Source organism: Triturus cristatus, chromosome 7 (assembly GCF_964204655.1).
Source record: "Triturus cristatus chromosome 7, aTriCri1.1, whole genome shotgun sequence".
NCBI classification, from domain to species: domain Eukaryota; kingdom Metazoa; phylum Chordata; class Amphibia; order Caudata; family Salamandridae; genus Triturus; species Triturus cristatus.
Window position 1 is genome coordinate 102,026,705 of NC_140590.1, and position 19,767 is coordinate 102,046,471.

At 47.8% G+C, this 19,767-nt stretch overlaps 1 long non-coding RNA gene across 1 annotated transcript in view; it reads right to left on the reverse strand.

The window, feature by feature from the left end:
* LOC146808924 (uncharacterized) overlaps positions 1–19,767 on the reverse strand; it is a 108,600-nt gene that overhangs the window by 51,596 nt on the left and 37,237 nt on the right. The window lies entirely within an intron of this gene.

Sequence of the window (19,767 nt, forward strand, 5' to 3'; positions counted from 1 at the left end):
ACTGGTGGTGAAACGAGGCGTGCAGTACAGCAATAGACGGCCGCCAGTGTAGTACGAGTACCCACACTGACGAACATTGGGAAAAGAAGGGAAAAGAGAAAAGAGAGCACACCAACCGCTCACCTGTCCGTCGGTACCGCTAGACCGGGAGAGCCTGCTGCCGGAGGGAAATGTAAATTGCGGGTCATGCTCTTAAGTAGCCCCTAGCGTAATCACCTAAACGCGCTCAGGTGGGGGTCAAAGTGTCACAAGGCGCATGCCCAGTGCAGGGAATACACCCTAACAGTAAAGCGCATGCGCGTGAACAGCACAGCGATCTCCGGCGCATGCCCACACCTTGTGTTTATCGTGGTACTGTATAAGACAGTAAACAAAGGCAGCGTTCGCGCTATAAAGGGGTAGGGGATGAAACTAGAGAAACTTGCGGATATGGCCCCTAACATAATCACCTAACCACGCTTAGGTGGAGGTCAAAGTATAACGAGGCGCATGTCCAGTGCAGGGAATATACACTAAAAGTAAAACACATGCGCGAGAACAGCGCAGCGGTCCCCAGCGCATGCCCACATCTTGTATTTGTCATGGTACTGTATAAGGCAGTAAAAAATAAGGGCAGCGCTCTGTATTATATGTATGAGGGCGCCTGCGCTAAAAAAGAGGATAGAACTTGAAAAACTTGCGGATATAGAGATGTGTTGGCACTGCATAAAAAGTCAAGGAGTTTGAGAGCAAAAAGGTTCAGGAACAAAAACGACCTGTCAAGAGATGGAACATTTTCAGAGGGCTGACGTTAGCTAAACAGCATACCTAACTCATATATTTATGACTATAGAACACAGTAAGTCAACCAAATGGGTAAGAGTGGTAACTGGATCTACATGAACCAGGATAGTCACCCCCAGAGTGCAAAGTTGTGCACCATGGTCTGCAACTACAGTATAATAAGTGTTTAGAGTCATAAGTATGAAAAAGGTCATACCCCAAGGTCCTGCGCTGATAGTGTGGTGCAGGTGCCTGGGGCGACACATAAAACAGGGGGGCTAAAGTGACACCCAGGGGATGTCATCATTCAAACCGGACTGGTCAGTGTCCAATTTGTAAACCCAACGTTGTTCTTTCTTGAACAAAAAAGAGGATACATCTGTCACATGGGTAGGAATGAAGGGGCGTTCTAGCACAGTCCATTGTAAATCTTGAGGACTATGTCTAGCTGTCACAAAATGTTGGGTTAGTTTGGTGGAAGTTTTTTTGCAGCGAATGGTACTTTTGTGCTCCAGTATTCGTACCTTCACTCTTCGTGTTGTCATGCCCACATAACGGAGTGAGCAAGGGCACGTGATGAGATAGATTAAGTTGGTACTGTTACAATTTGTGTGACTAACTAAAATCCAAGGTTTAGCAGTCCCGACGTCAATCTCGGTGGTGTGTGAAGTATGTGCACACGCAGCGCAATTACCACAAGGGAAGTGCCCACGTACTCTTGGTAGGTCCCACAGTGTATCTTGATGGAGTGCCTTGTTCTCAAGTGGACGGGTATGTACAAGTCTATCCCTGATGTTAGTGCTCCGTGGTGACTATCCTGGTTCATGTAGATCCAGTTACCACTCTTACCCATTTGGTTGACTTACTGTGTTCTATAGTCATAAATATATGAGTTAGGTATGCTGTTTTGCTAACGTCAGCCCTCTGAAAATGTTCCATCTTTTGACAGGTCGTTTTTGTTCCTGAACCTTTTTGCTCTCAAACTCCTTGACTTTTTATGCAGTGCCAACACATCTCTATATCCGCAAGTTTTTCAAGTTCTATCCTCTTTTTTAGCGCAGGCGCCCTCATACACATAATACAGAGCGCTGCCCTTATTTTTTACTGCCTTATACAGTACCATGACAAATACAAGATGTGGGCATGCGCTGGGGACCGCTGCGCTGTTCTCGCGCATGTGTTTTACTGTTAGTGTATATTCCCTGCACTGGACATGCGCCTCGTTATACTTTGACCTCCACCTAAGCGTGGTTAGGTGATTACGTTAGGGGCCATATCCGCAAGTTTCTCTAGTTTCATCCTGTGAGAAGTTGGCCTGGTATACGATGCTCACTAGTTAAAGTGATCACCTTGTACCATGCCAAGCAACCCTTATGGTGTGGTTGTAAGTCAACCTTTTCGGACTAGCTGCCCTAGTGGTAGCGTAGGCTAAGCAGTCTTTGAGGCTAAACTCGTGAAGCGTGTTAAGCCAGCTGTTTTACCAAATGCAACCCCCTTTTATACCAATGAAAGGACACCACACAGATATATATTCAAAATATATATGTATTTATTTCTCAAAGTAACCCCTAGTCTCTTTATGAGCACAGGAGCACAAATCGTCAAACAAGATTACAGTAGAATACACAGAAGTTGCACTTTGTATGGATAGGCCCTGGTGGCCACTCGAACCATATACTAAAATAGTGGTATAAGTACCACGAACAGAAAAGGGAAAAGGCCTAGGGCCTCTAGAATCGCTGGGCCTACAAGGAGCTAACTTCAGTTAGTGACCAGGAGGTCCACGGGTGGCGTGTGCAGAGCAAATAGTCACACGCGTGCTCCCATAGGTTTCAATGGGTGCGTAAAAAGTACAAAGTTACTGCAAAGAGGATCTTCCGGATGGACTAGGAACTCAAGATTTGGAACACAGGCACTAGAGATGTAATACTACACTTGGGCACAGGTGTGCCAGCTTTACCTCACCCACAGGAAGCGGGTGCATAGGCCTCGAAGTGCGTCGGGTTTCTTCTATCTGTTCCGTGGAGCTTGAAGACAAAGATGCTGCAGGCGGTCGGTCCGGGAGAGATGCAGTGGATCCAAGAGTGGATCGGAGATGTTGAAGACCTGTAAGCAGAGGGGACAGTGTTCACAGTCACTAGCCATTGACCAGCGTGGCACCAGGTGGGTACCAGGCAATGTCGGGTGCAAACAGGAAGAAAGGTGTAGCTTGTCTCTGCAGCCACGTGGTCCCTGGAGGTCGACGACGTCCAGGAGTCGGTTCACGAGCTGTCCCACGCAGGCTCTCGCTGTCGAAGCAAACAAGCCTTGGCAAAAGCAATTATTGTAGGAGATGAAATAAGCTGATGGTTCTGACCAGCAAGGTCAGAAGAACTGCTCCTTTGGAGGGGAGCAAAGGCCAGTCTGGAGCAACCAGACCAGCGGTGTATTTTGTAAAGTTCGTCGCCAAGATGGCTACTAGCCAGCGGGCCAGCAACCGGTTAGGCGCGTCGAGTGGCAAAATGCAGAAGGGCCCCACGCAGATCGTGGAGATGCTGGAGGGCTCACCTTTGGTGCAGATGCTGCTCGAGGGTTGGGCTTCTCAGATCCCAAAGCACAACTTGGAGGGAGCCTCGGTTGTTGCACTTGTCAGCTTGTCGTGGTCGTTTCAAGATGGCTGGCTCCACGTTTCTCGGTGCCTCCACGGGTCTCCTCTTTTCAGGGACTGTGGATCGGGCGGTGAGAGGTCTGGAGGTCCAGGTCTTGTCAGTCTCTGGGCTCGGGCTCCGGCGGGAGGCGGCGGCAAAGCAGACGTTGATTCGCTGGATGGTGCTTGCGTTAGCAAGGTGGTCACTCCCTGACCACAGGGGAGATTTCCTTCAGTCTTCTGTGCAGCAGAATGTCGAAGTTCCCGTCTTCTTCTTAGTTTCAAGTTGATTCCAGGATGTCTGAAGTCTTAGGACACAGCTCCTACCTTTAAGCGGATTCTAGGGGCCGGACTACCTGCTAGGTCCCTCCCTATGGGTGGGACCAGGAAGGGGGGTGGTTACACCCCCAATCCTTTGTCCAGCTCGCCCCAGGCCCGGGTCTGGTGTGCCCCAGGACCGGTTTGAACTGGCATATGCACCGAGGCTCCTTGTGAGCCACAGGCATGTCTGGTTTCTTTCAAGCCCTACCTGACCAATACACAAAATCCTGTCTGGGGTGGTGCATGCACCTCCCCTGGCAGGAAACCCTTTGTCCACACCTCCCAAGCTGGAAGGACTCCCAGCAGCAGGAGGGCAGACTTGTGTCTGTGGTGGCAGCATCCATTTTGTGGAGCTGAGGCTATGTCTGATTTTAACCGGGTTTCAGGTACTGTACATGTCGTGTCCCTCTAGAAGGGTGGAATGCTAACCCCGTTGCCAGAATTGGCGAGGGGTTAGTATTCCAATTCGTATGACACCTTACTCGACATGTTTTGATAAAGCCAAACCAAAGTTAGCATTTAACCGCGAGGTTCATAATGCGCTTAAGAGTATATGGTATGACGATATCTGGAAACAGTAGAAGGAAGTTGTTCCGACCCCTGCAGACAGGCTCAGCTCATGCCAGAGCACCATCTCACATGGAACCAAGCACTCTGCCTTCAGGATTGTTAAGGCCTGCCATAGGAGTGACTTATAGGTTACCAGGTGTCCCATTTAAGGTTAGGTATAGGTATACTACACCTTAGTAAGAGGTGATTACACCAACTTACCCCAGCTGAGTGATCAGCCAGTTGTGTCAAATTGTTAGGCCAAGCCTGGGGTGGCATAATACATGCTTCAGCCCCTGGCAGGCCTTGGGTACACCAATGCCCTGGGTACCTAGTGTACACTGGTACAGGGGCTGACAGGGTGATCCACTTCCAATTGGTTATGCACCTAGGGTGCATAGTTTTAATTTAGTAGAGAGAACAGCAGGCTGGGGGTCTGATTGGCAGGCTCACAGCCTCAATATGTCAAAAACCAGTGAAGCAAAAAGCAAAAATTTGGGGTGACCATAGGATAGCAGACCCTACTCTCCTACACATCCCCTACCCCTTTTTAGCGCGAACGCTGCCTTTGTTTACTGTCTTATACAGTACCATGATAAACACAAGGTGTGGGCATGCGCCGGAGATCGCTGTGCTGTTCACGCGCATGCGCTTTACTGTTAGTGTGTATTCCCTGCACTGGGCATGCGCCTTGTGACACTTTGACCCCCACCTGAGAGCGTTTAGGTGATTACGCTAGGGGCTACTTAAGAGCATGACCCGCAATTTACATTTCCCTCCGGCAGCAGGCTCTCCCGGTCTAGCGGTACCGACGGACAGGTGAGCGGTTGGTGTGCTCTCTTTTCTCTTTTCCCAATGTTCGTCAGTGTGGGTACTCGTACTACACTGGCGGCCGTCTATTGCTGTACTGCACGCCTCGTTTCACCACCAGTTCAAATGGGCGTCTTTTGTCTCTAATGTTTTTCAGAGAGATTGTTAGGCACACATGCCTTGGAGTAATTCTTAATATAAGCAATAATAATACCAGTAGTGTTTCTCAGCAAGGTATGCTGGAATGGTTCTTTTCCGCTCTTGATTCTCTGGCTCCCCATACTCATGGTCATATTTTTACGATCAATATGTCAATTAGTTGACCTTGACATGATCATTCTTTGAGATTTTATGCAAACTCGTTTAGCACCACACTATCTCACTAATACCCCGTTTTCTTTATAGAGCGGTGCTGCCCCCCTGAGCGGTTGCCAGGTGAGAGGTGAGACTCTGTACCCAGCCTTTGCGGGTAAGACAACTCTTTTCTGTTCATGCATCCGCAGATCCTGCTTGTAAGAAAAAGTTTTTTGTTATCACTATGATACACACCACTTTTTTCCTGACATGTGGCATATCTTGTCTGTTCTAGGTACATGCAGGTTCCACTACAGGCTGATGACAACGCATCGGCTTGATATCCTTTTTTTGACATAATTCACCATTTTCTCTAAATTTTGCAGTAGCGTCCATCTTCAAGGTCCTGGCGAAAGCCCGATCCACCTTTGGTCTTCGTGGGCTGAAACATGTTGACCACTTGAAACTCACACCATATCAGTTCCAAATCCATACTGTTGGTGTACTGCTTCTTTAATCCTGACAGTAGGCGCCCCTCGATTAAAGTTGTTCTCGGTGCCTCCTAGCCAGTTTTAGTCTTTCACCAGTTTTTCACTTAATTTTTTACATCATTGCACTGCACCCTTACTCACACTTATCAGCTCATCATACATGGACGTAGCTAGTCCTCCAATACCAACAATAAAAACATCCCTGAGCTCCTCCCTCTCAGTGAGAGGGTTGTAGCCCTCAAGGGAACTAGGTTTTTCCCTTGGGAGGAGAGTCCCTATGATGAAGCATGTCACCTCTGGTGAGTGAGGGATCTTGTCCTTACAGGGATCTGCCCTTTTGCATGTATTATTTCTAGCTTCCTTCAAGTGAGGCTTACTACCACATAGGTCTGAAATAGACTTAGAGGTAGGTCGTAGACCCTAGGATTTTTTTTTTTGGCTATCAGTTATTTGGGGAAATAATCCTTTAGTGGTCTCTAAATCCTCCCTAGGACTCTCTTGTTAAAATTGTGTTGATTATTAACTGTGTGTTCTGTGCTGCAACTGAAGAAAAAGCAACCCAACAATGTCGACGACGATCCTGCCGACTCCGTGTCCTGACGGCACCGTAGAGGGCACCGCCGCAACGCTGCACCGCTATTCTGGACTCACCGACGATGCCCGCTGACACCGCCACCAAGCCGCTGCTCGCACTGTGACCTGTTAGCACCGCGCTCCGCACCGCCTCGCTTCATGATGACGCCTTGGTATCCCCAACGACGCCGCTACACGCCGAAATCTACACCACTGCTTGCACCGTGGTTCAAGTGCACCACTCGTAAATGTTACATGACGCACCGCCCTCATCTCGCTCCGCAGCCTTGGCCTACCGATGCCGGCGCCATCGGCTCCAGTTCGTCAGCCGACAACAGCACTTCAGCAACGACGACGTCGCTGCTTGCACCGCAACCTGCCAGTACCACGACGAGCACCACATTCACTTTGCACCGTGACCCTGGTCTCACCGACGACGCCATCTAACACCGCAACAGAGCTGCTGCTCGCACGCTGCACTGCTGCACTTCACACTGCAGCACCCGACGCCAGCACTCCTGACAGAAAGGAATTCTATCTGCAACAAGTGTGTCTTCAAGGGCCCCGACGACTCCTGCACCGACCTCCGGAACAGACGCCTGCGGATGCCGTGCTTTTGTGAGGTCAACGAGAGGTCACCGACGCCCTGCATATCTAAAAGGTACTGTTTGCGGGTCTTCCCAACACCGTAGCTGGCCCGCGACGCCACGGTCAGCCAGAACTGTTTGGATTTTTCTGCTCACGACGCCGTGAAAGCCCCGGACGGAGCTATCGACATCATGGAACTGTTTTTCAAGCATATTTTAAGTACTGTATTGTGGATTTTTATCGTTTTTAGGTCTCGCCTGGCGTAGACTGCGCAGACCTGCGCAGTCTCGCTGGCGAGATTTAATGAGTTTGGGTAGATTTCTCTACTGGGCTTTAAGCCCCGCCCCTCTTTTCCATTGGCTGGCATCACCGTTTATGCTAAACGGTGGCCAGCCATTGGAAAAGAGCGTCTAGTGACGTACAGATTTCTCTTTTAGAGCCGTCCCAGTTGGACTGGCTCGGTTGCTTTACGTTTGTGGGGCCATGTGTTTCAAACATATGGCCCCATAAAGACAAGAAAGCTTTGCGAAGGACGAAAGTGAAAGCCGACCGTGCCTTAGCAGCTCAGCCAGGCGTGGCGAGACTCCACCCCCTCTGCCATCGCCATTCCCGCGCGCCGCATGCAGGACAGGATTCGACATCCCTCACTAAAATGACCAGGTACAGTGATGGCTTGTTCTTTATTACTGAAAGCGATGATTTTCGCGTACGCTTGTTGAGGTTTCTGAATAGGGTTTTTTTTTATTCCTTATTCTATATGACCGGAATATTCTTCACATAAGGAGATGCGCCGCTGCCTCCCCCAGATGGCTGGCAGGTTCAGAAATCACGTTTTCCTCTGAACTGTGGAGAGGAAAGTGCGGGCGGAGGCATGAATCAACCTTCCTGGAGAACCACTCTGTCACCGCCAGAGCGTTACGTTTGTGGGGAGGAGCGCCTCGAGCAGCAGTTATGTGAATGGTCCCGTTGGCACGAGAGGCGGAGAGCGCGCGGAAGGTAGAGAAAGGTCATGACGCCGCACGTTCGCCCCGATCGAAAAAGAACCCGGCGTCAAGCGGCGGTTATTATTCAAAGGATCTCCTCTGCTGGTGTCACAACACAGCACCACCCCCATCCACCGGGCGCTGGCGTTCTGTTGCTCAGCTGTGTAGCGTGAGACGCTCGCATGCGAGGAAGGAGCTCACGCAGCCCCCGGCTCTCACGAAACATATGTTCAAAGGGAGAGCTACCCTTTTTCAGCGCGCTAATGAGTCAGTTGCCCTCGGCTCTCATGAAACATATGTTCAAAGGGAGAGCTACCCTTTTTCAGCGTGCTAACGAGTCAGTTCCCTCTCTATTTTTAGCTGCATACATTGCCATTTTCACACTTGAACAGATGCAAGGAGGTGGTGATGGTTGGTGGTGGGTGTTGAAAGGCAAAGGCGAGTTTCTAAATTAATCTCTTAGAGTAAATATGGGTTTATTTTTTACATTGGGTGCTTTCCTTTAATTTATAGCTCCGAATGCCTTCGGATGCATGAAGCTCTGCGCTGTATTAATGCATGGTAACAGGCCAGGCTTTATGTGGGATGAATAAACTGGGGGTGGAGGGAGGAGGGTCTCTCGGAATGGTGTGGCCTATTCAAGGGCAGAGGCGCAACTAGAGACCATAAATGGTCTTTTAAAGACCTGTGAAGTACTAGGGTGCACCTGTGATAAGCTCAACAAGCATTGGCATAGCCAACATGTCTCGTCTTTGGGGGCTTATAAGTGTTTAGGCTGAGCTATTGACTTTGCCAATGTTTTTAAGCTGTGCTGTAGAGAAGTGTGGCTGCTGTGCAGCATGCTAAAAAGTTGTAATACAAAAGTGCCAGAAGCATTTTTGTTACCTTATATATGACCAGGAAGGCATTAAGACCAACAGAACGACCATATTAAACAAGCATTAAAAATGCAATAGGTCTCGCCTTTCATTAAGTTAAAGCCATTTGCTTTGCTTTACAATACCATTAGCAAAGCAAATGGCTTTAACTTAATCAAAGGTGAGACCTATTGCATTTTCAATGCTTGTTGGTCTTGTCTTAAGTATATAAAAATATTGGATATTTTTCTAAACTGGTGTGGTGTCCTTTTGTAGTGCTTACACTGTATTACTGTTGGTTATGTGCAAATGCTTTACACACTGCCTCTAAGATAAGCCTGACTGCTCGTGCCAAGCTACCAAGTGGGTGAGCAGGGGTTATTTTAGGAGTGTAACTCCCTTATCCTGACTAGGAAGAAGGGTCCCTATTTGAACAAAGGTACCTACCTCTGCCAACTAGGGACCTCCATTCCTAGCACTCATCAAAATCCATAATTACGTTGTATGAATGGTCGTATTTTACATATTACAATCTATAGTGCTTGAAACGTGTGCTTTGAAGGGCATCAGGGTGCTGTAAAGGCCTTTGAAAATGGACAACACCTCCAATAGAAAAGAGGCATTGGTGGCTCCTACCAAGAGTGAGGCTTACAGAACTACCAATGTGCACTGTTTGCCAACAGCAGAACTGAGCATGCTGGGCACACGGAAAAGTGCCATGAGGCCCAGTGATGGACAGCTGCTCTCAGAGCATGGTGGGCCAACGACTGGCAACTCATTCGGCCCTAAAGCAGCTCAGAAGAACTGAGTAACACTCTCTGTTCCAGCAGGCAGTGGGAGCATGATGTCCTAGGGCAGTTGAATATGGTTCCTGAGCGGTGGACCAGAACCTGATTTATTGGAAAAGGAACTGTGCTTCTCTTGAGAGCGGGTTTTAAAGTCGGTGACTTGTTCGCCTATGTAGATGCTAAAGTGTCCTGTTGAGTTAATCAATTAAACCTGTTATTGAATTAATATAATTCCTTGGAGGAGAACACCCCTGCCAAACTTCCCGGATACAAACACCGTCACTCGCTGTAGTCACTCAAAGACTGCATCACCTGGCATGTATTAAAACATTTTAGAGTTGGTTTAGCCTCAATGGAACATCTGTTGATTCCGTCTCAGAGCCGAGTGCTCCAATAAGACATGAAGATGTACTACATTCTCTTTAGTGATTGGGTAGGACTCTGTCCACTGAGAAAGCAAAGCCTACTATTTAAAATTATTTTTGAATTTTATGTAGTGTAAATAAGACCCAAAAGTGTGTCAGAGCATTTTACATGAGAATAGTTACTACTGCATACAAGCACTTTACAAGAGAACAGTTACCAAACTTGTGCTACATAGTAAGCAAAAATACGCATTAACATCAGTATAGTAGAGGAGCCATTTTTACTTCCAACATGGCTGCCGGCATATGCCAAAATTAGCAGACCACGTGTTGCTAAGGTGATCAGGGTCACACATAGCGTCTTCAAAAGATTGAGGAACCGATTCACAAAGGGCCTTGCACTTGAGCCGGATGCCCTACACTCAGGGCTGGGGGCTGCACTCTAAGCAGAACCTCCACAAGGGGTGAATGCAGTGTGGAGGTCTCGCCACAACTGCGGGACCTCCACCACAAGTGCAAAGTTCCCTTTGTGAATTGGGCCCATAGAGTGGAGATAAGATGGGGCTGATCATCTTTATGGAGATTGAAGGCAAGCAGCCCCTGGCACAGATGTTTTGGGCAGATATTCCCAGCAGGCTTTGCAGTGCACAATTTCAAAATGGACGACATGGAGCGAGGTAGCAACCCTAGTGCAAAGGCCTAAATCTTCCAGCTTAGTTAAAAAACAAATCCTCCTAGCAAAGAGAACACTGCAGTCCCAGCATCCGGTGCTGCCTAGTGTCATGAGCTGTGCTAGATGCCTCGTAAGTCTGAACCACAAGGCGTCACTTCAGTGTATATTGTGCTGTTTCTCAGACTGGTCTAAAGAGCAGACTAATAGCCTGGTGTGGAGAGAACCCTGTCCTTGTGAACTCACCCCAGGCTGTGGAGTCACTGAGCCTGTGCTCTGGAGCTTCTCTCAGGCAGAGGAGTTTTAAAGCATCGGAGAAATGGGCAACTGCCCACAGCTACCACAATCCAAGGATTGGAGAAAGTAAGAAGTCCTCCCCCTTCTCCTCATGCTGTAGCTCACTCTCTGTTTACCTTTCCATTTACCTATCCATACTTCACCACTCTGTTCTAACTGCTTCTCTTTCTCTACATTACTTCTCTCTCACTCTATCCCTCTTTCCCTAGAGCTTACAACTCTTTACCACGCCCTTTAGGTCTATCCACTTCTAAAATACCCTCACCTTGCCTTGTCTAACTTACAAATCTTTCTCTCTTACCCCTTTCTACATCAGCTTTCTCTACTTCACCTCTGTTTCTCCTGTATCTCATCTATATATTCCTAAGCAATCGTGTCTATGATTACCTCTGTCACCACTCTCTGCTGCTCTCTCCCTCTCTCTTTCTGCTCACACAACTCAGATCTCTCTCCTTATGTTACTGCACCACTTGTACTTCAGCCATGTCTCTTTACCACTGTCCCCAGCTCAGCCTACATCTCTGTGCACCTACTCCGTCTCTGCTCTATTTATCTCGTCACTGTTTACCACACTTCTCCCTCCACCATACCTCTCGCTACCTGTCTCTCACATCGTCTGTCTCTCTACCACTCATTGTGCCTACCTTTACCCCTCTACCCAGGCCTCTCCTCCTCGTGTGTTTGTAACTCACCCCCTCTCACTGGTCTCTTTGCATTTCCCCTCCCCGTATCTCCCCTCCATCTACCTCACCCATCTCTTAACCTCATCTCTCCTTACCGCAACTCTACCTCTCTCTCCATCTCTTTATACCTCACATCTGTTTACCCTTCTCTCCCAATTCTCTTTCTACTTCACCACTCTACCTCGCCTCCTATTCCACCGGTCTCCTTTCCCCTTCCCTTTCTCTTACAGAGAGCCGAAGGTCACTATCTAGCCAGAGAAGTGTGCATATTGAAAGAGGAGTCGAAGGACAAAGCAGTAAGAGAGGATGAAAAAGAAAATAATGAGATTTTTCCCACTGATGAATAGCTATTCTAGCAAGAATGGCACCTGTGAATGCGGATGTATTTGTGATTACAAATATCTGGCAACGAAAGCTACAATTTCAAGCATTATACGTTTGTGGCTTATGTTTATCATCATGCACTAGTCCAGTGAACATCACAATTATTGTGCCTTTCATACAGTGGGAGAATAGTTTCTTTTCGACATTGACCTGCGTGTAAAATATTAGCGTTGCAGAACCTAAATCTAGAAACAAGCACAACAAGCACTGGTAAAGCCAGTAGGTTTGGGTTTTATGTGCTAAGGCATGCCCTGTAAACACATTAAAACCAGACAAGAACTAAAAAGAGTACTGTGCCGCTTGTAGGCTTGGGACTGCTTGCTGACAACTGTGGGCTCTCCACGAGAACGCCGCGCTGCCCTGGGGGCGATACCTACCGGACCATCACCATCAGAACGCGGGACTGCGAGGACCAGGCTGCTTGGCGGTGAGCGCAGCTGCATCCTCTTCCCGGCTCCTCCCCCAGAAGGTTCTTGACGCCTCGCGGCCCCCGCTTCACGGGTGCCGCTTGTAGGCTTGGGACTGCTTGCTGACAACTGTGGGCTCTCCACGAGAACGCCGCGCTGCCCTGGGGGCGATACCTACCGGACCATCACCATCAGAACGCGGGACTGCGAGGACCAGGCTGCTTGGCGGTGAGCGCAGCTGCATCCTCTTCCCGGCTCCTCCCCCAGAAGGTTCTTGCCGCCTCGCGGCCCCCGCTTCACGGGTGCCGCTTGTAGGCTTGGGACTGCTTGCTGACAACTGTGGGCTCTCCACGAGAACGCCGCGCTGCCCTGGGGGCGATACCTACCGGACCATCACCATCAGAACGCGGGACTGCGAGGACCAGGCTGCTTGGCGGTGAGCGCAGCTGCATCCTCTTCCCGGCTCCTCCCCCAGAAGGTTCTTGACGCCTCGCGGCCCCCGCTTCACGGGTGCCGCTTGTAGGCTTGGGACTGCTTGCTGACAACTGTGGGCTCTCCACGAGAACGCCGCGCTGCCCTGGGGGCGATACCTACCGGACCATCACCATCAGAACGCGGGACTGCGAGGACCAGGCTGCTTGGCGGTGAGCGCAGCTGCATCCTCTTCCCGGCTCCTCCCCCAGAAGGTTCTTGCCGCCTCGCGGCCCCCGCTTCACGGGTGCCGCTTGTAGGCTTGGGACTGCTTGCTGACAACTGTGGGCTCTCCACGAGAACGCCGCGCTGCCCTGGGGGCGATACCTACCGGACCATCACCATCAGAACGCGGGACTGCGAGGACCAGGCTGCTTGGCGGTGAGCGCAGCTGCATCCTCTTCCCGGCTCCTCCCCCAGAAGGTTCTTGACGCCTCGCGGCCCCCGCTTCACGGGTGCCGCTTGTAGGCTTGGGACTGCTTGCTGACAACTGTGGGCTCTCCACGAGAACGCCGCGCTGCCCTGGGGGCGATACCTACCGGACCATCACCATCAGAACGCGGGACTGCGAGGACCAGGCTGCTTGGCGGTGAGCGCAGCTGCATCCTCTTCCCGGCTCCTCCTTTTCCGCCCCTTTGTCTTTATTTCATAATTTTGCTACCGCGCGCTAGCGGGACGCGCGCGGGACTAAGCCCGGGGCGAAGACCGGGCTAAGAGCGGGCCGTTTGAGGCCGTTCGAGACTGGAGACACTGGGCTGGGCCACCCCCCCTATATCTTATTAAGTGTATTCGATTGTGATCATCATATCGATATTGGTGGGAGAAATGTCTAGGAATAAAAGTGCTGCTGCTGGTACATCTATGGCAGTGACCCTGGATAATTTTATTGTTAGAGCTGCAAACATATTAGAACGAGAGATAGACCTTACCGAGCGTCGCTTATCGCTTGAACCCTTTACAACTAAACGCTCATCCCTAGGGAAAATCGCTCTATCTGCTACACCTGGGGTAACCACTACTAAACCTATATCAACTGAATGTTTGACTAGTGAGACTGAAAGCATAGACCTCAGTACGGACCTAACTATTGAAAGTAATAAGTGTAGAGACTTTAGAAGGTCTACTACTTCTGTAACTACCTCGGCTGCTGCTACCAACAATCTAATCGAAGGTGTATCTACTCGTGCACAATTACACGCAATAACTGAGGCTACCTCTTTTTCTTCCTCCCCTCCTTTAAATTTAGGAGCAAAACCAAAACTCAAGGCTGCTCCGCAAGCAAAAAAGGGGAGACAAACAAGAGTGTCTAAAAATAAAACAAATGCGTCTAATATCACTCTGGGTGCTGCTGATTACCCCCTGAACGAAGTCACCTCAGACTTGACTAGGCAACTAGATGTTGGGTTTCACTCCAAAATAATAGAAGTGTTTGAAAATTCAACCCGTCTGATCTTGGATAGACTTTCCAAGATAGAGGATCGACTACAGAAACTAGAAAAGACTGCCTCTACTAATCTAGAACACAATCAACTTCTGAGGACAGACTTACTTAGGGAGCTCCACGAACACTCTCTTCTTGCCAAACCTGTTAGCAATCCAAAAGAGAAAACTCTTCCCCCTATGCCTTTGCCGCTAACGGATAGGCACTTGGGATTATCAGGGGATAAATGTGAAAACACAGCCCGTATTGAAAACACCACAACTAGTAGTGGCCTCCAAAATTCACACGCAGGAGTAAAGCCCCAGCAGAATCTTTCTGAAGTTAATAAAAAAACTAATAATCCTATTACACAAGATAAAAATGCGGTAGAAAATGGAATTGCTCCTGCCCAAGATGTTGTTCCCAAATTACCTATTTTAGATCTTCCCCCAGAATCCTTACCCTACGTCATTATATTGGCGGGAGTACCTGGCCTGGAGGGAAAAACCAATGAGTCTTATCTCGAATTGAGGAACAAAACTATGCATTGGCTTAATATCAACCGACCCCTCCCTCCTCACATTCATACTAAAATCTTATTTGTACGGAGAGTTAGCTGGGTGGGTAGAAGGAGTAAAGATATACCGGGAGATTGTATAATTGTTAATTTTAAGGACACCCAGGCTGCAAAATACATCCAGTATGTACAATCTTCTGTCCTCAACACAAACATCATCCCACTATCTCTTGATTACTTTTATCCTTATCAATCAATCAACAAGAGGTGGGAACAAGTAGGGAGGGCAAAAATACATACTAACCAGGAAAGAGGCATGTTGCCTATATTAAGTCAAGGTTGGTTGGAGACCATTCCATTGTCAAACAGGTACAGCTGCCTGGATATGGTCGACTGACTACCCCTAAATTATAATGTCGTCGATTATGTGGGGGAAGTCGCAGTCGGTGATAAGCCAACTTCACCGACTGACTTACGGCCCGTACAATTGTCAACTTCCTTAGAGAACAACTTAGAAACTATCCCCATCAATACCGAGGATGATGAGTTATCTGATCATCTCACACTGACGTGCAGCAGATCTTCTGAAACTGTGGCTCCTGGTGCAACTCCCATTGTGATCTCATCCTCAGGGGGCGATATAGGCCATTCTATTACATTTTTATCCTGGAATGTTGCAGGGCTGTCTTCCAGGCTGGGCGACATAAACTGTGCTTCCTTTGTAAAACGGTTTTCGATTGTCTGTCTCCAGGAATGTTGGACGGTCGAGCCCATTCATATGAATGGTTATCGTACCTACCACACGCCAGCTGTACACACTTTGAGAGGGAGAAATAAAGGAGGCCTTTGTATTTACGTCTCAAATTGTTTAAAAGAAACTAAGATTTCTTTTTTCTCTGATTCCATCTTCTACCAGATTTTGCATATAACGTTGGGGGGCAACCAACACATTAACCTGATAAATTTCTACAACAACATACCGAAAGATGTATGGGCCTCGACCTTTAAAGAATTACTTGAGACCCTCAAAAACATAGACGAAAAAGAACTTTCTGATAGTTGTGTGATTTGGATGGGCGATTTTAACTACTTTCTATGCCCATTGAGCGACCAAAACCTATGTGGACTGGGAGAGATGGACGGTGTTCCTGTGACACACTTCTCACATACATCTCTGGGAAAACACCTTAACGATATACTTTTCTCCCTGGACCTGGGTTTTGTGAATGAACTATGCTCCCCACCAGTCTCTTTTAACCCCACATTCATTGGACGGGGCTGCAAATCAATAATTGACTTCATGTTAATATCCAAACGTTACTCTCATTATATTCTCGCGTTTGAAACATGCGAGGTAGCAATGAGTGACCACTTACCGCTTAGTATGTCCCTTATTACAATGCTGGGTAAAAACAACACTGTTACCATGACTCAGACCCTTTATGACTTTAGATTAGAACTTGCAAGGAAGAACGGTTATACCCTAAAATGGGACAAAGTGGAACCAGCGCCTTCCTAGGAAATTTAATTCGTTCCAAGGAAGAGGAATTTAATATCTGTCTCACAGAGTACGCTGAGCCTCTCAAAGTCAATGATGCATTCCTTAGTATCTCAGAGGAAATTAAAAAGCTACTCACGAGACCTCTGAATTCTGGGGCAAACAAAATTAAGAGATGGTTTGATAGAGAGTGTAGTAAGACCCACGCTCATTTAATGGAACAACTAAAAAGGGAGCCTAGGGTAATGATCGAAGTTAGATCAGCCACATCTGCCTACCAACAGGCAGTTAAAAAAAGGAAAAAACAAATTAAACAGGAAGCCTGGAGTACCCTTCGGGAAACCTGCATTTCTAAAAATAATACCGCATTTTGGAAAGCGGTGAATGCTCCTTTTTTCTCCAATGATTCAACAGACTCTATCGTAACAGCCATCTCGGAAGAGGGCTGGATGTCTTTCTTTCGTGAACTTTATACAAAGGACTCTCAGGTCGAGATAGAAGGGGAATTTAACTCAGGTGATAAGGACGTAGTACCCTATCCAATAAATGTTGATTTTAATGTGGAGGAAGTTATGACAGCTATCAACAAGAGCCCAGTGGGAAAGGCCCCGGGTCCGGATGGAATTGTAACGATCAATGGTTCTGTTCCGCAGGAGCGCCAGGAATCCTGAAGAGAAGTCCTCAGTCGTCCCTCACGCCCCTTCCGCTCTATCAAACTCTAGAGCCAGGAGGGACGCTAGGGAAAACAGGGAAACAAAACAAGGGTAGGCAGGGGAGAAAAAGGCAGGTCGTGTGGTGGACAACTTCTGAGTAACAGGCAGGCCTTCACAGCTGTAAAACAATAAATGCTTCGTTAATGTGCATTAATTCCCCCCTTACAGTCTAACCTTGTGCGAGTGGAAAGACACCTACCACGCTATCTTGACTCTGGGAACTCTCAGCACGTATCTCATCGTAGATGCTAGGACTCCTATGTGAATACACAAGGGTTACCACCAACAATCAATCCCTCTCTAGACCATAATTTCTAACTGTAATTGTTGTGCTTACCCCTATCTTCTAACTAGTAGGAGTAGGCGGAATGCTAGTTTCTTTGTTTGTTTACTGATAGTCTGAGGTGAATACGTCACCGAAGAGCTGCAGGGAATATGAGTGGAAAAGAATGTAAGGGATATACATGAACAACCCTCTCCCAAATAGACCAGTGCAATAACTAATGTTTACCGTGTTTGATGAGGAAGCACCACTGTAACCTATAACGAAACTCAAAAGTCCACGCCAGTTTATCCCACCTACTAGTGGTAATGAAATATAAACGGAACTGAAGAAATCCAAGAAAACAATATCCCTCTGGCCAGAATTGTCAGAGAGGCTCCTTAACTGCAGGATTCGTTTAGAACAAACACAAGAAGTTCACTACTGTGAGCTGAATAGAGAACAGCCCCGTGAGTAGCACCAAGCTACTAACACCGAGACCTTACTTGAAACCAGAGGCTTCTGGGCGGTAGACGACATCAGCAGGGTAAATGGACCAGCGCGCGACTACCGTTGCTGCCCCAATGAATACGGGAAATCCAACCACCGCCACACAAGGAACAGCACGGCAGCTCGTACTGTTCGCTACACAGCGACCACTGAACCGGAAACAGGAAACACGCCAAAACAGGAAGTCAGGCAATACAACGAAGGACGGAAATGGGCTAACAGCTAGAACGCTAAGCAGCGTTAGAAGCCCTCCGTGTTCCTTAAATACCTTCCGCATCTCCAGGCGTGATCGCGGGGCATGACAGGAATTCCCGTAGATGTTTTTAAGGCTAACAGTAAGTTATGGGCCCCACTGTTAACTAATGTCCTCAACAGTTTTACTAAAACGGGCTTCCCAAAGACTTGGCAGGAAGCCATTGTGGTACCCATTTTCAAGAAAGGAGATCGCAGTTTACCGAAATGCTATAGACCGATCTCCTTACTTGATTCACTCATGAAGATCGCGGGGAGAGTTATACTTAACAAATTACAAGTATGGGTGAACGACACAGGTACTCTCTCCCAATTTCAATACGGTTTTAGGGAAGGCTTAGGAACAATAGAGCAAGGCCTGAATCTAGCACTCCTAGTAGCCAAATATGTCGAGGCAAAAAAAGAGAACTTATTTCTAACATTTGTGGATTTAAGCTCGGCCTTTGACTGCATCAACCACAATAAACTTTGGCTAACTATGCAGGATATGGGAGTGGACCCGAACCTCCTAATATTTATTAGAGAATTATATCGGGAGGCGGGCGCAAGGGTACGCTATGGGGAGAAGGGGGACTGCACTTCCAAATTTCCCATAGAAAAGGGTGTGAGACAAGGCTGTATCCTAGCACCTTTTTTATTTAATTTATATATTAACTCGGTCGCGTCTCACCTCCTGGAAGATAAGCAGGATTATCCCAAAATTGGTAATTCCTTTATCCCCATTCTTTTATGTGCAGACGATGCTGTAATCATGGCCCGGACCCAAATCGGTCTCCAGAGATCGATTACCAGCTTCTCTGAATACATGGGTAGTAGAGGCCTAAAGATTAACATAAGCAAAACATTTAACATGTGCTGCACAAAAAAGAAGAATCTTAGCTGTAATTCATTTTTATCTAACACGAAAATTGCGACTGTCAATACTTTTTCGTATTTAGGTATTACTTTTGATAAAAAGGGAACTTGGACAGCGGCAGGTGAATCCCGAAAGCTAGCATTCTCGCGAGCAATTGGGGCGGTCAAACATTTTTCAAACAAGGTTGGAGGCCGCCCGGTACCAGTCTTGCTTGACATCTATAGGGCTAAGTGCGTATCAATTGCACTATATGGCGCAGGAATTTGGGGGATTGTGAACACCCCAAGCATTCAAATTCAGATCTGTCAGAATGCTTTTCTGCTGTACTTATTGGCTGTGCCGGGGTCAACTTCTTCTTATGCCTGTCATCAAGAGTTGGGCGTGCCCTATATTGCTGATCTCATCAAACTGGAGCCCATCTTGCTGTGGCATAAACTATGGTCTGGAACTGAGACAGACCTGAACAGGGACATAATTAAGGACTGCCTAGGCCTAGATGGAGCACTGAAAATTCCCTGGTTTAATTACGTAAGGAATTTCTTTACGGAGTTAGGCCATCCGGAGTTCTTTGACTCTCCAGCTAGCATGACGAATTTTTCAAGAAAGAAGCTTAAGCAAATTTGTCTGCATTTTCTTTCAGAGCAACGCTGGATGTCAGAGAAATGTAAGAGCTCTGTTATGGCCAATCAGCTACTTATTACTAACCCGGGTATCCAACCATATTTGAAACTAGTCCCCAGCTGCTATACTCGCATGCTGTTATCTCGTTTTAGGGCTGACATCTTTTTTAGAATGGTCACCTTTCCTGAGAAGAATTGCT